This window comes from Diabrotica virgifera, chromosome 7 (assembly GCF_917563875.1).
Source record: "Diabrotica virgifera virgifera chromosome 7, PGI_DIABVI_V3a".
Taxonomy (NCBI): domain Eukaryota; kingdom Metazoa; phylum Arthropoda; class Insecta; order Coleoptera; family Chrysomelidae; genus Diabrotica; species Diabrotica virgifera.
Genome location: NC_065449.1, coordinates 210146038 through 210163154, shown reverse-complemented (window position 1 = coordinate 210163154; position 17117 = coordinate 210146038). Strand labels below are relative to the sequence as shown.

General features: G+C 33.7%; 1 protein-coding gene across 5 annotated transcripts in view; it reads right to left on the bottom strand.

Moving 5' to 3' along the window:
- The window catches only part of LOC114339183 (serine/threonine-protein phosphatase 2A regulatory subunit B'' subunit alpha-like), a 364499-nt gene that overhangs the window by 189215 nt on the left and 158167 nt on the right, over positions 1-17117 (bottom strand). Inside the window, exon 1 of one of the 5 annotated variants that reach the window (XM_028289812.2) lies at positions 6714-7029. The exons of the other annotated variants lie outside the window; for them this stretch is intronic. The gene's annotated coding sequence lies outside the window, so the exon portion shown is untranslated. Of the gene's footprint in view, positions 1-6713; positions 7030-17117 lie in introns of those variants that run through there. 5 annotated transcript variants of the gene reach the window in all.

Here is a 17117-nt window from a genome sequence, read left to right as displayed (position 1 = left end):
TTTTGTAAACATGTACTAATATACTGTTTCTCCATTCGTCTGGCATTTGTCCAACTTCTCTAATTTTATTAAATAAACCTGTTAGCCATCTTATTCCTGTCTCTCGTAATGTTCTCCACAATTCCCCAGAAATATTATCTTTTCCAACTGCTTTTCCTTTCTTTATTCTTGAAGTGCTTGAATCACTTCTTCGTTATTTACAAAAAACAACGATTACAGTATCAGAGAACAAACATATAGTTCAGATTAATGAGATGAATAAGGTTTCGTACACTTATGGGATAAAATTAATACTAGCTGCTTTTTTAATTTACCTACGATTGGTAAGTTTTCAATTTTACAATAAAATATTGCTAAATTTCTGATTTTATTTTACCAGTGGGTAAAATCCTTCTTGTCCTATTAGGGGGCGTTCAAGTACTACGTAACGCAATTTTTGAAGATTTTTGACCCCTCTCCCCCCAACCTACGTTACGTTGAACGGCCCCTTAGTCAATGTCATTACTTTTGATTATTGTTTCTGGTAATAAAAAAAAATCTGGTAATTTCGGCATTGTCAAAAAAATTTTGTTCGGCACCTACCGGCGCCTTTTTAATACGGCGCCGGAGGGCACCGCCCCTCTTCGCCCTTATGGACGGCGCGGCCCTGCTTATAATGTTTCATCTGTTTCGATCTTGTGCCTCTTATATGGCAATATTTTAGATCATCAAACTGGTATAAAGCAAAGATATTTTCTAAAAGTATTTTTCTTAGTGTAAACATTTGATTCTATTTTAACTTCTTGACGTCGCGTCGTGTCGTCGGTTGGTATAATGGCTTCGGCGGGCTGCGAAATAAAAACGGAGTTGTCCTGTCACACCAGTAAACACAAAGTATCTAATTTATTCCGGAAGTTGTTCTTTTATTGGAGATTTATATAGCACCTTTCGGTCATTAATTATTTGGACCTTTACATTTTATTTTGGTTTCAAGTGGCATTCGTTACATTAACACTACCTTTATTACACCAATCTAAAAAAAAACGAGAAAGGGAACGAAAAGTTAGATATAAATGCATTTGAAACAAAAATACAACAACTGCAACAAGTGAAATTAATAGTCCTGGGCCCGCCATTAAAAAAATTATTACCTCTCTCATGAGACTTTTTTATTCAGTTATTCATCTAGATCTAGGGTCTAGATTCTAGATGAATAGAGGTTGCTAACTTTTGGTGTGTTCGATAACTGGAGTAGGTACAATCATAAAATTGATTTGATTGGCCGAGCTTGAGAGATATTTGGAGTTATACAGGGTGTCCCGAAAAGAATGGTCATAAATTATACCACACATTCTGGGGTCGAAAATAGTTCGATTGAACCTAACTTACCTTAGTACAAATGTGCTCACAAAAAAAGTTACAGCCCTTTGAAGTTACAAAATGAAAATCGATTTTTTTCAATATATCGAAAACTATTAGAGATTTTTTATTGAAAATGGACATGTATAATTCTTATGTCAGGAACATCTTAAAACAAAATTATAGTGAAATTTGTCCACCCCATAAAAAATTTATGGGGATTATGTTTCCTTAAACCCCCCCAAACTTTTGTGTACGTTCCAATTAATTCATTATTGTGGTACCATTAGTTAAACACAACGTTTTTAAAACTTTTTTGCCTCTTAGTATTTTTTCGATAAGCCAGTTTTTATTGAGATGCGGCTTCTTTTTCAATATATTTACGTAAAAATTTTATGGGGGTTTTGTTCCTTTAAACCCCCCTAATGTTTGTGTACGTTCCAATTAAACTATTATTGTGGTACCATTAGTTAAACACAGTGTTTTTAAAACTTTTGTCTCTTAGTCTTTTGTTCATAAGTCACCTTTTATCGAGATGTAGCTTCTTTTTCAAAATATACCTAAAAATGTAAATTATAAATAAATTTTCAGATTATTAACAGGTCTCTATAACCGTACTTAACCATATACAAATATGTGGTGGATTCGACAAATATTCAAAATATCTCGATAAACACTGGCTTATCGAAAAAGTACTAAGAGGCAAAAAAGTTTTAAAAATAATGTGTTTAACTAATAGTGCCACAATAATAATTTAATTGGAACGTACACAAAAGTTTGGGGGGGGAGGGGTTTAAGGGAACAAAACCCCCATAAAATTTGTATGGGGTGCACAAATTTTACTTAATTTTTTTTTTAAGATATTGCTGTCGTAAAAATGCCACATGTCAATTTTCAATAAAAAATCTCTGAGAGTTTTCGATATATGAAAAAAAATCGATTTTCATTTTGTAACTTCAAAGGGCTGTAACTTTTTTTGTGTGCACTATTGTATATAGGTAAGTGAGGTTCAATCAACCTATTTTTGACCCCAGAATCTGTGGTATAATTTATGACCAATCTTTTCGGGACACCCTGTATATCATAGATGGAAACACAGGAGACCCAAACAGCAAATATTAGTAAATATATAATAAAGGCTAGATAATCGTTGCTCTATCAAAAGAAGACAACTTGCTCACCTTTGGCATCTCATTATATTTATTAATGTTGATTTTTATACGTTTCAGACATCCCTCAAAAAAAATATACAAAAAACTTAAAAACGGCTTCAGCCATTAAAAAATTAATAAAATATTAACAATAGGCGAAAGCCACAAAAAAATATTAGTAACAAAACCCAAAAAACGGGCATGAGGGGCCCACATCCTCGAGTGCCGAGTCACCGAACTGGACATAGCCCAGAGCGGGGACTCGGCGCCCGAGCAAGCAAAACAGATCGAAGATAAGTCACTAGAGATAGCGGGAATAGAGCGCCTCAAGCTGGCCTGCATTGATCGGGGTACGATTTCATACGGGAGTCCGTGTACCCAAGACTTCCATATGATAAGCACTTTGCTGATTGAGAGCCCCTATAGCGCATCAGAGTGCTATCCTGGGGTAAGTGGATGGTCTGGAGCATTGAAGTGATTCCTGCTTACGGGAGTTAATCCTCCTCGCCCCAATGAATTGTATCACCCGAACGTCATTCTCTAGGGGTGAGCAAGTCTCTCAGGCTGGGTTAAATCACTATGCTTGCTTGGAGTTATATATCTTTTCTGTGGTTATTTAATCTTTTTCATATAGGGGTTAATATGTCAACAAATTTAATATTGATAATAATTTCCGGTTTAGAACTAAGACAAAGAATGGTTAAGTGCTATGTTTGGTCCGTACTTTTGTATAGTGCAGAAGTGTGGACGCTAAACGTATCGATCATCAACAGAATTGAAGCATTGGAAATGTGGATTCATATACGGATGCTGAAGATACCCTGGACAGCAAGAAAAACTAATGAAGAAGTACTAAGGAGGGTCAACAAAGATAGAGAACTGCTAAAGACTGTTAAATATCGAAAAATGTCTTATCTGGGACATATAGTGAGGGGAAGTCGATACAAAATATTACAACTGATCCTTAAAGGCAAAATAGAGGACCATAGAGGTGTAGGAAGAAAACAAGTTTCTTGGTTAAAAAATATTCGTGAATGGACTCAGATATCAAATGCAGGACAATTATTATTCCATATTGCAGAAGATTGAGAAGTCTTCCCAATGGTGATCGTCAACGTCGGATAATTCTGATATGGCACGTGAAGAAGAAGAATAATTTCCGGTATTTTGTAGATTTTAAATCAACGTATTCCAGAGAATTAAACTTCAGAAAATTCGATGGGCTGGTCATGTAGTGGGAATGGAGACCGAAAGATTACCGAAAAGAGTACTAGATAGTAAAATACAGAGCGCAAGACCAAAAGGAAGGCCATGGAGAAGGTGGGATGATGAAGTGGCAGTGGACGCGCAAATTTTGTATTTTGCTTGACGTGAGAGCAGAACCTGGAGATTGGCGCGGGACCGGCAAGTGTAGGCACAGTTTGGAGGAGGCCAAGGCTCAATTTGAGCTGTAGTGTCATTGGAGAGAGAGAGAGAGAGTATACTAGCAAGCTACGATATAAACTATATAAAGCCATCGGTTAGCTTAGTGTCCCCCACAAAATAAGACTTATAAAAGCGGCAATTACTAAATTGGTCTGCAGAGTGGAAATAAGATTATCTTATTCTCGTGAGCAAATCTATACTGTTTCTCTGTTAGAAAAGACTGGCTGTAAAGTTGAGAACTCTAGATAAAACAGCAGAAAAACAGTATCAATTAGTAAAAATATGCAGTCAGCAAGTAACAGAGGAGGCTTTAGGATATTGGGACGAAAGTAGAAAAGAAAATCCGAAATGAAACTACTAATCGAAAGAAAATGGCATATAAGCCTTGGTTAAAAACATATGACCCAAAAGATAGGAAAAATTATGTACCTCAAAGAAAAACCAAAAGAATGGCACCAACAAAGAAACACAAACTCTGGCAACGAGAATCTGAAGATAGAATCCTGGAAATTTTACCAAAAATATAAGAAAACAAAGGAGAGAAACTGGAAGTATAAATGTGATTCAGAATAAGAATCAGAAATATATCAGAATATCGATCAGGAAAAGTGTCAGCAACTGCTGACAAAAAACATAACCGACTTTTTAGGAGAAATCTACAAAATTAATATTAATAACGAAAAGGAGGTACAGGTAACAAGTAAAAACGAAATTAACAAAGAATTAAGAGAGACAAAAAACAGTAAAGCTCCAGGGTCTGCGGACATGGACCTACTGTTAGAAATTCTAGGAGATATTTTTATTAACTGCTGCATGGAAAGCCAAAACCTATAAAATATAGCATGTAGCAGATCACGAAGAAAATGTTAATACAATGCTAAGGAAACTTAAATCAATACGAACAGACAGGAATAAATATGAGGAAAGGAAGACAGCTACAAACTTTGGACATTTAACAAGACTGAACTATAAGCGAGGTCTTTAGAATAGAATAGTCTTTACAATAATAATAGGAACGTATTCCCATCGAAAAGTAGAAAAAGAGGATCATAACTGAGTAAATCTTGCTATGCATGGAAGAGGTCTGAAGAAAAGTTGTGGGTCAGGAAGGAAGAGATAGATAGTGAAATTCTGGAAGCAGCAGAAGCCGCTCCATCCATGAATCTTTGCATGTGGTGCACAACGACAGAGGAGGGTTGAAGGAAATTGTAAAAAATATACAGGGTGGGTCAAAGAAAAGAGTCTACCTCGATATTTGGTAGTAGTTATTAGATTTTAAGGAAATGCCAAAACAGGTAGATTTTTATTTTTAAATTACAATTTTTTTATATATATTTCATACTAGTGACATCCATCTGGGCGTGATGACGTAATCGATGATTTGTTTAAATGGAAATAGGGGTCGTGTAGTAGCTCATTTTGAAAGGATGTTCAATTATCTATTCAGTAATATAAACAATAATAGCATTATTTATACAGGGTGGGCAAAAAAATAATTTATGAATTAAATTAATTGACGCAAAAAGAAGAATGTATGTAATTTATTTAACTCAAAATACATTCTATTGCTGTCAGAAAATGGAGAAAAAATGTTTATTTATACAAATAAAGCAAATAAACATTGCTTTTCGATTAAATTAAATCTTCCAACTGTCAAGAAGTAAGTGGGAGGTTGCTTGTGATTTAATATAAGCGAAAAGAAATGTTTATTTGTAAAATAAACCTTTTTCTATTTTCTGACAGCAGTACAATGACAATGTATTTTGAGTTACATAAATTATATACATTCTTCTTTTTGCGTCAATTAATTTAATTCAAAAAATATTTTTTTGGTCACCCTGTATACATAATGATATTAATGATTATATTACTGAATAGGGAATTGAACACCCTTTCAAATAAGCTACGACACGACCCCTATTCCCATTAAAAAACATCGATTACGTCATCACGCTCAAATGTATGACGTTACTAGTATGAAATATATACCAAAAAATTGCAATATAAAAATAAAAATCGACCTGTTTCGGCAACTCCTAAAAATCTAATAATTACTGCCAAATATCGAGGGGGACTCCTTTGGCCCACCCTGTATATAAAAAATTGATGGTGTCCCCACATTCTTATATGTAATACAGTGTTACTCCTGTTTATACATTGCTCTCATATTGTTATATTTTTTACTCTCTAATTGATTGATTAAATATTTAATTCCTGTCTTAGGTCTTCATTTTTTGTTTATCAAATCCTGTAATTACTGTCACTCTTCTGAGAAGAGTGCACAACTAAGACATTACATGTTTCGTCTTTATTGAGAACTCACCTGCCCCAGTGGAGGCAAAATAGAAAACAGACTAGGAGAGACAAATACTTACTTAAGTATCTGTCTTTCTCTTTTCCAGTTTGTCTTGGATTCTGGTTCTACGTGATGTTTTCACGAAGACAAAACATATCATTTCGTAGTTCGTACTGTAAACGAAAACAGAACAAGTAGTGCAAAATCAAAACACACTCACATCAAAATAAAATGACCAAATGGAGCAAGAAATGCTATAAATAAATACCAGGAAACTATATTGTGTAACATAATTCTAATTAACTGACAGCTTCCTCGTGGACAAAAATCAAATCTGATATTTTAATTCAAGCGAAAAATACTCGTCGTTCACTCTGTAGGATAGTTTTATAGTTCAATAGGTTCCCGAGACAAAAATAAAACAGATCATTGCTTCTCGCTCGCTGTTAAATTACAAATTTGAAACAGACTAATATCAGTACGGATTAAACATTAAAACCCACCATTTTCCTCTCCATTTTAAATCCTTGGTAAGGATAAATACATCCGCAGTGTCTTTCAATTTGACAAAGTGAGGTTATGACCGGCTTACACTTTCTAATTTAGTAACACATTAACTCTCAAGAGTCAAACACTTATTCCACAATAACCAGAGACTATTTTTATACCGAATTGCTCCTTCTACATGCGACACGGGCGTCGTAACAGGTAAAAAAATCGCGGAAAATTGACCAAATCATCGGAAAAACCGTGGAAAACTTCGCCGCGGAGAGAAATTTGTCTCGTGTCGTAACGAATAGATAGAAGATGTACTCTGGAAGAGGTGACGTGACTAGGAAACGGTGAGGCCGTCGATTCAGGATGGTTTGGAACTAAAATAAAACATGTGGGTTATCGTTAGTGTTATGAAAATAGTACGTGGGCTAGCATTCGAAAAAATAGATGTCAGTCAAAGCGTGAGATCCGGATGCGTTTGAATGAATTATTTGTTGTTGCAGTGGTGAAATTCATGTGTATAGATGATTATTTTTTAACGGTTTTATAGGAATAGTATCCTAGTATACAGTGCTAGCCAAAAATCACCTCCCCCTCGTATATTTTGAAGGGTTATATGTATAATAGCGAAATTGGAGGTAGCAAATAAACGGACGGAGGCTTCTGAGCTAGTCATAACAGGTGACGTAATAGTGAATGATGACTGATGACGTTACAGACGTTACTGTGACCGATAATTTTAAATGAGACTTTATAGCAAGTGATATCTCGTTCGAAAGATAGGCTAAGGAAAGGTACATTGGTGATACAAGTAATTTGGTGATCATTTTTAATCAGATTACCACACAGTTCCCTATGCAAGCACATTCATGACACAGCGCTAGTAAGTTGTTACGAGTGTAAGCAGGACAAACATATTATTATGATTTTGCAATGCGCGCACCCGCTTTTAGTAAACATACTATTTTGACCGTTGCGTTGTGCGACAGTCGACAGTGAAGCTATTTCTTATTGAATGTGAGAGACGGTTACATTAACTCTTCAAAACATTTACTTAAAATAATAAGTAACATAGTAAAGCAAAACTTATTTCTTGCTTAGTTGTCAAATTCCTATATTATTGGTATTTTTCGTTTTTATCACCAATATACCTTTCCTTACCCTATTAAAAATACCTACTCAATTAATACTAATTCTGTTTGGGTTTCAGCCGAGTTTGATGAATAAATTAAACAAATACTAAAATTATCGTTTCGCATTTAATTAATAAAGATTTCAGAACCAGTATTTACATGAAGTGTGCAAAATCTGCTCCATCTACTTCCTGACCATAATAAAATAACTAATTGCTTCCTATTGCCAATCTTTTGTCGTACTCGTTCAAATGTGTCGTGGGAAATTGCCCTGCATCCTTCAACAATTCGTTACCTATGTCAAAGTGTCAATACTGTTGGGTGTTATAGCGTGAACCTTAGATTTCAAGTACCCCTACAGAAAAAATCTAATGGTGCGAGGTCTAGGAACTGAGCTGGTCATTCTATCGAACCTCGTCGTCCAATCCATCTACCACTATATTCCTCATCTAGGTAATGTCTTACTGCGCCATAATGGTGTGCGGAAACACCAGCAAGTTGAAACGTTATTTCGAAGTTGCCGAATTCATCTGGATTATCTTCCAGAATTTCAAGAATTAAGGGCTCAATTGCGTTTTGTAACATCTCCACATACACTTTACCGGTTAAGTTAGCATTGAAATAAAAATGCCCAACTATGTGGTTTCCCAAAATACCTGCCTAAACATTTACTTTTTCTGGAAATTGAGAAATGTTTTCACGAAAAACGTGAGGATTTGTGTCATTCCAATACCTCACATTGTATGTATACAGGGTGTCCCGAAAAGAATGGTCATAAATTATACCACACATTCTGGGGTCAAAAATAATTCGGTTGAACCTAACTTACCTTAGTACAAATGTGCTCATAAAAAAAGTTACAGCCCTTTGAAGTTACAAAATGAAAATCGATTTTTTTCAATATATCGAAAACTCTCAGAGATTTTTTATTGAAAACGGGCATGTATCATTCTTATGGCAGGACAACCTTAAAACAAAATTATAGTGAAATTTGTCCTCCCCATAAAAAATTTATGGGGATTCTGTTCCCTTAAACCCCCCAAACTTTTGTGTACGTTCCAATTAATTCATTATTGTGGTACCATTAGTTAAACACAACGTTTTTAAAACTTTATTGCCTCTTAGTATTTTTTCGATAAGCCAGTTTTTATCGAGATGCGGCTTCTTTTTTACTATATTTACATAAAAAATTTATGGGGGTTTTGTTCCTTTAAACACCCCAAATGTTTGTGAACGTTCCAATTAAACTATTATTGTAGTACCAATAGTTAAACACAGTGTTTTTAAAACTTTTTTGCTTCTTAGTCTTTTTTTGATAAGTAAACTTTTATCGAGATGTGGCTTCTTTTTCAAAATATACCAAAAAATTTAAGTTATAAATAAATTTTCAGATTATTAACAGGTTTCTATAATCATACTTAACCATATACAAATATGTCGTGGATTCGACAAATATTCAAAATTTGTCGATAAACACTGGCTTATCAAAAAAGTACTAAGAGGCAAAAAAGTTTTAAAAATATTGTGTTTAACTAATGGTGCCACAATAATAATTTAATTGGAACGTGCATAAAAGTTTGGGGGGTTTAAGGGAACAAAACCCCCATAAAATTTGTATGGGGTGCACAAATTTCACTATAATTTTTTTTTGAGATGTTGCTGCGATAATAATTCCTCATGTACATTTTCAATAAAAAAACTCTAGGAGTTTTCGATATATGAAAAAAAATCGATTTTCATTTTGTAACTTCAAAGGGCTCTAACTTTTTTTGTGTGCACTATTGTATATAGGTAAGTGAGGTTCAATCAACCTATTTTTGACCCCAGAATCTGTGGTATAATTTATGACCAATATTTTCGGGACACCCTGTATAACATTTCCATTGAAGGAAAAAGTACTTTCGTCACTAAAAGAAATTGTTTTTATGTAATCTGGCTGTTGGTTAATTTGATTGGTCATATTTTCACAGAATTCTAATCTTCGACATTCGAACATTATCATCTGAAAATTGGTGCACAATTTTAAATTTTTATGGATGAAATTTGTTTTTAGTTAACACTCAGTGTACTGTCCATTGCCTGATTCCACAGATGGCCTCAACTTGGTGTATTGAATAAGCGTGGTTCACTACCATTTCTCAAATTATGATAATTTTTTGTCATCACTAATTGTTGGTCTACCAGCTACCAGATCGTTTGGCATCTTAAACACTACCTGTTTCTTAAACTTCCGAAGAATCTTCATGATAAATCATGACATTTGAATAATTTACCAGATTGAAGATACACTGAAGAGACATAGATCATATACAGGTGTTTGGTAAAGAATGGCTTAACCTTAGATTCCTGAGGTTAAAATAGGTCGATTTAAGCTAACTTACCTAAGTACAAAAGTTGATAATAACCGAAATACAGGGTGTCAAAGTTAAACTTTGATTTTATTTATGAATATCTCCTGACAGGCATGGAACAACAACACGAAATTTGGTAAGTGGTGCTGGTATTGTATAATCTACTAAATTATATTAAACAAACGTTTCTGGCTGCTACCAGAGGCGTACGACGGGGGAACGTCAATGGTTGACCCTTCCCAAATTCTACGCCACTGGCGGAAATGCTATTTCAGTGCAATTTTTTGATTCTCCAATACTTTCTATGTAAAAAACATACTCTTCATTCGTAACGCTTAAGCGATTAGTTTTCGAGCTATTTTAAGCTAAAAACGAAGGAGCATAATACATTAATCAAAATAAGTGTTTTTCATTTTTAACTTCAAATATCTCGAAAACTAATGAATTTATCGTTACGAATGAAGAGTATATTATTTGTATAGAAAGTATTAAAGAATCTAAAAATTATGTTAAAATAGCAGTTTCATCAGTGGCGTAGAATTTGGGAAGGGTCAACCATTCACTTTCCCCTGTCGTACGCCTCTGGTAGTAGCCAGAAACGAATATTTAACATAATTTAGTAGGGTGTACAGTTCCTACACTTTCCGCCAAATATCACACTGATATGTCAAAATTATTTTAAAGTATTCTTTTTTTTTTAAATAATTTATTCTTTATTTAAAACTTTAAGAACTATGTGTGCCCAGTACTATAAAACTATTCGACATATCCTTATGGCACTTGGCAGAAAGTGTAGGTACTGTACACCTTTCTAAATTATGTTAAATAATCGTTTATGATTAATACCAGAGGCGTACGACAGGGGAAAGTGAATAGTTGACCCTTCCCAAATTTTACTCCACTGATGAAACTGCTATTTTAGCATAATTTTTAGATTCTCCAATACTTTCTATGCAAATAATATACTCTTCATTCGAAACGATAAAGTCATTAGTTTTCGAGATATTTGAAGTTAAAAATGAAAAGGCACACTTATTTTGATTAATGTATTATGCTCCTTCGTTTTTAGCTTCAAATATCTCGAAAACTAATGGCTTTATCGTTACGAATGAAGAGTATATATTTTACATAGAAAGTATTGGAGAATCAAAAAATTGCACTAAAATAGAAATTCCGCCAGTGGCGTAGAATTTGGGAAGGGTCAACCATTCACGTTCCCCCGTCGTAAGCCTCTGGTAGTAGCCAGGAATGTTGGTTTAACATAATTTAGTAGGGTGTACAGTACCAGCACCACTTATTACCAAATTTCGTGTTGTTGTCCCATGCCCGTCAGGAAATATTCGAAAATAAATAAAATAAAAGTTTAACTTTGACACCCTGTATTTCGTTTATTATTAACTTTTGTACTAAGGTAAGTTAGCTCAAATCTACCTACTTTAACCTCAGGATTCTGAGGTTAAGCTATGACCCATTCTTTACCAAACACCCTGTATAAATATTTTTTTGATAATAGATCCTTCTGTTCTATAAAATGGGATCATCAGCTGAAACGCAAAATGTTAAATTTACGATTCACATTTGTTAGTTATTTGTAATTGATCCCAAATACTTGGGGAGTACAAATAACATCAAAAGCAGGAAGTAACGAAGAAATACATTTCAGGATTGGCCAAGCAAGATCAGCCACTATTAGATAGTTACACGGACTATTGTGGAAAAATAAAATAACAGAAGAAAACGAAAAAAGAATTTATAAACCAATAATAGAAAGTATTGGGTTTGTACGGCGCAGAACTCTGGGAGATAAATCAAAGAAACAAATCAAAAATTTAGACCATGTAATTCACCTGTTAGAGACAATGTTGCCGGCTCACTAGACTTTATCTAGTCTTCTTAATACTTCTTCATTCGATAAACGGTTCTTTCAGGGAATTCTGAGTACAGTCGGACCCGCTTATTGGAATAGCCTTTGTGACAAGTAAAAATATTCCTATAACCGGGATATTCTAATAACCGATCATCGGTTGCTACTATAAATGTTTCGGGACCTCAAATTTATATTCCTTAAACCGGGATATTCCTTTAAGAGGTATTCTAATAAGCGGGTTCGACTGTATATACTTCTATATAGCCACACTTCAACGGCCTTCAATTTTTTTGTGGATCAGAAAAAGTTAAATTTTGACACCGGAGATAAGTACCTACTGAAAAAACATAAATTTCAAGTAGCTGAAATTGCATTTTTATTTTAATGTCATAACTGTAATAATTTTTTTCGACATATTCCAAAAGGACGATATTGGCTTTTCTATTCTACATCAATCTGATCTCTAAAGAATGATCTCATTTGGCATTTATCGGTGTACCAAAATTTGTACATTTTTCTATCAGGTGATAACAATTTTTTTTAAAGTGTGACATTTGTGTTGTTAGTGAAGAGTGACAATTTACAGTGTGAACGTTTGGATTGAAAACCTAAAAATATCTCCGTTAAGTAGCATTTTTCTGAAAAAAACCGTCTAGAATACCACTTTATTTTTAGGCCAGGGTAATAAGACAAAAATATACCCTGTTCGTGACACTTCAGCAGCCAGGGTACTGAAGCGTTTTTTCGACAAGTAATACCTATAGGAACACATTGTAACTATCTCCTGCGTAGGATCTGGCGGCCATTTTTATTTATAAACAATTAACTGTCAAAAAATGGCATTTTTCCCTTCTTTTTTAAATCAACGGAAAACACTGAAACTTATGTTTTTGTTAGTACAAATATCTTCGAGATTATGGAAAAAGCTTTAAAATGACGTATTACAAAGTTTGATATACTCATTTATTGTTAATATAATTGCGAAAAATGGTCGGAATTGCGAAAAACATTATTTTCGCAATAATTGTTGTAAACATTAGTGTACAGCTTTGAAATTTTTGTCAAAAGAGATAGGTCTGGATCCCGCGTATGAAAAAAAAGTTGATTAATAGCAAGCTGAAAATTTGTAAATAGCTTAAGGGTGTCTAGTCGGACAAATTTTGATATATGGGAACACTGGAACAGGGGAAGTTTTAATTGTGGAACAGTTTCAAAATTTGGAACGGTCAGACCACGAAAACGGCACATGTATTTTGTCCGACAGAACAGACTTAAACTCTCCGAACAGGGATTAAACTCTCATGCAAAAATCAGACTGCTATTTATCACCAAATGGGCGTTTTAATGAGTGGAACATGTAGAATATGTCAAATGACAGGAATTATGACAGATGATAAATAGCAGTCTGATTTTTGCATGAGAATTTAATCTCTGTTCGGAGAGTTTAAGTCTATTCTGTCGGACAAAATAAATGTGCCGTTTTCGTGGTCTGACCGTTCCAAATTTTTAACCTGTTCCACAATTACAACTACCCCTGTTCTAGTGTTCCCATATATCAAAGTTTAAATGACTAGATACTCTTAAGCTATTAACAAATTTTCAGCTTGCTATTAATCAACTTTTTTTTCATACGCGGGATCCAGACCTAAGAGTTCTTTGGTGCTTAATATGTGATGAAAATTTCAAAGCGATTCATTCAATTGTTTAAATTTTATTCAAATTGTTTATCCCAGAAAGTATTTTTTTTTTGCAATAACATAAGTCAGAAAAAAATGACGTTAGAACCATTCCACAGGTGTCAAATGAAAGAGCATGAGCTACATTTTCAACATGGTTTAAAAAAGTGAATAAAAAATAAATTTATTAGTAATAAATAATTATGCAAAAGTATAGTCAATTTTTCATTATAAACTTTACGAATAACTTTTTCCAAAAAAAGTAACTTTTTTACCCTGTTTTAAGTGGACAACTACCAAGTAATGTGATTTATATCATAATTGATAAAAAAGTGTAATAAATATATATATAATTTCTTATAACAAAATAAAAAATTTATAAGGAAAGATTTACGATACTTTTGCATAATTATTTATTACTAATAAATGCATTTTTTATTCACTTTTTTAAACCATGTTGAAAATGTAGCTCATGCTCTTTCATTTGACACCTGTGGAATGGTTCTAACGTCATTTTTTTCTGACTTGTTATTGCAAAAAATGCTTTCTGGGATAAACAATTTGAATAAAATTTAAACAATCGAATAAATCGCTTTGAAATTTTTATCACATATTAAACACCAAAGAACCCTTATTTGACAAAAATTTCAAAGTTGTACACTAATTTTTACAACATTTAATGCGAAAATATTTTTTTTTTGCAATTCCGACCTTTTTTCGCAATTATATTAACAATAAATGAGTATATCAAACTTTGTAATACGTCATTTTAAAGCTTTTTCCATAATCTCGAAGATATTTGTACTAAAAAAACCATAGGTTTCCCTGTTTTCCGTTGATTTGAAAAAAAAAGTGAAAAATGCCATTTTTAACACTTAATTGTTTATAAATAAAAATGGCCGCCAGATCCTAAGCAGGAAATAGTTACAACTTGCTCTTATAGGTATTACCTGTCGAAAAAACGCTTCAGTACCCTGGCTGTTCAAGTGTCATGGAAAAAACCTTATTACCCTGGACTATTTGTCATTTGTAACAGATATGCAAAGGATTGGTGGTCGGAAAAATTAATATCGAAGACTCGGTACTAAAATTAGATAACAAAATCCTGGAAAGGGTAAAACACTTTAGATATCTGGGTAGCTGGATTTACTGCAGGGTTCAAAGTGATGAGAAAATTTCGACCAGAATAGAACTTGCACGAAAAAGTTTTATTACCTGGCGTTCTGTATTGTGCAGTAGAAGTCTGTCATTGATCATACGTCTAAGAGTATTGAAGTGCTACGCCTGGTCCGTTTTGTTCTATGGATGTGAAACTTGGACAACAAAAGTGAAGAATCTCAACAAATTAGAAGAGTTGTGTTGTTACCGTCGCATACTCAGAATCCCATGGACAGCACACATATCCAACGAACGTGTGCTGGAGAACATGCACAAAGAGCGAGAATTGATTAACGTCATCTTCTTCTTAAGGTGCCTATCCGTTTCGGATGTTGGCGATCAGCATGGCTATCCTAACTTTGCTTGCTGCTATTCTGAATAGTCCGGTTGTCGATGTATTAAACCACTTTCTCAGGCTTTGAAGCCAATATATTCTTCTTCTCCCTGGTCCCCTCTTTCCAAATACCTTGTCTTGAAGAATTAGTTGCAACAAGCCACATCTCTGTTCATTCCTCATAACATGGGCAAGATATTTTAGTTTGCGCTCTTTGATTGTGTTAATAATCTCGTATTCCTTGCTTATTCTACGTAGAACCTCAACATTAGTCACACGATCCACCCACGGAATTCTTAAAATGCGCCTGTAACACCCAGGGAGCGAGGATATATATCCACTGATATATATCACGATATATATCGTGATATATATCATGATATTTAAATTATATATTATTATATCGTGATATATATCAGTACTTTATTTCGTACTAATTTTTACATAAGAAGGTTAAAACAAACGACAATTGCTATCGTCGTAGAAATTTTTATTCAACTGGAAAAAGATCTGAGTGATCAACCAATTCAAATTAAGAACTTTTATGACAAAAGGAGGAATATGGCTCTAGGTTTGCCTCATTTTTTGGCAAACTTACTGGACCATCGCTTTTTGGGAGAAAGACTTCCTGCCGAACAAAAAGAACAGGCTTATGAATATTTTACAACCAACACAGATTTTGTTCCGTTTGTAATGGCTCTAACTTCGAAGTCTCAACCTTTTCCGTCTTTCATGTATGGTCCAAATTTCAAAAAAACATCTCCATTATTATGGCGTAAGTCTGTTCCAATCGCTGAATCTGCTTGGCCTGATAAAAACATATTTATCGAACGAATTAACCAATTACTTACAGCAGTAGCCTCAACGGCAGGCATTGAACGGTGCTTTTCAAGCTTTGGACTTGTGCATTCCAAATTACGAAATAATTTAGGAACCGAAAAGGCTGCTAAATATTCATGTTTAAATATTTAAACAGTTCTTCATACCAAAAACATGACAATTTGGAATGGATTTGGCCTGAACAAGAAACTGAAAGAAGGGAAAATGAAGAGTTTAGCAGAATTAAGGCTTGTGCTTTACTGGTTTTGATTCAGACACTTACGATGTTAAACCATCATTTTAACTAATTTTCCAAATTTCGATTTTATTTTTTAAATGTTCAGAATTTAAAGTTATTTTGGAAAAATAGAAATACCTATATGTTTAAATTAATGTTTTCAATATTTTTACTTAATTTAGTTGTTACTTGGATACTCGTATCATTTTGTTTTCCGTTTATGTAACATACTACCATACGTACGTTTATATTTTTGTATTTTTTATTTAAGTAAAAATATATTTTTTATACTGTTACATTCTACATTTATTGTAGATAATATTGTAGATATTATTGTAGATAATATTTCTTATTTATTTTGGTCAATTTAGTTTCTATATTGAAATGTTTTCCAAAATATCATAAATATCATATAAATATCACATTCTGGATATATATCGGATATATATCATATATATCCGATATTTTGATATTTATATAAATATCATGATAATTTTGTGCCCTGGTAACACCACATCTCGAATGCCTCGAGTTTTCTCAAAGAAGCCTCGGAAAGTGTCCAGGCCTCTACTCCGTATAATAACGTAGAAAATACATAGCATCTGATGATAGAGATTTTGGTAGCAAGAGGTAAATCGTGACTTCTGAAAAGAGACTTCATCATTATGAACGCTGATCTCGCTTTTCCTATGCGTTGTTTTATTTCACTTGACTGGTCCCACTGGCTGTTTATGTTGGTACCAAGGTATGTGTAGCTGTCGACCCTGCCAATTAGTTGTTGGTTAACCAAAAGCTGTGTATTTAATATTTCGCGCTTACTGACTACCATGTACTTT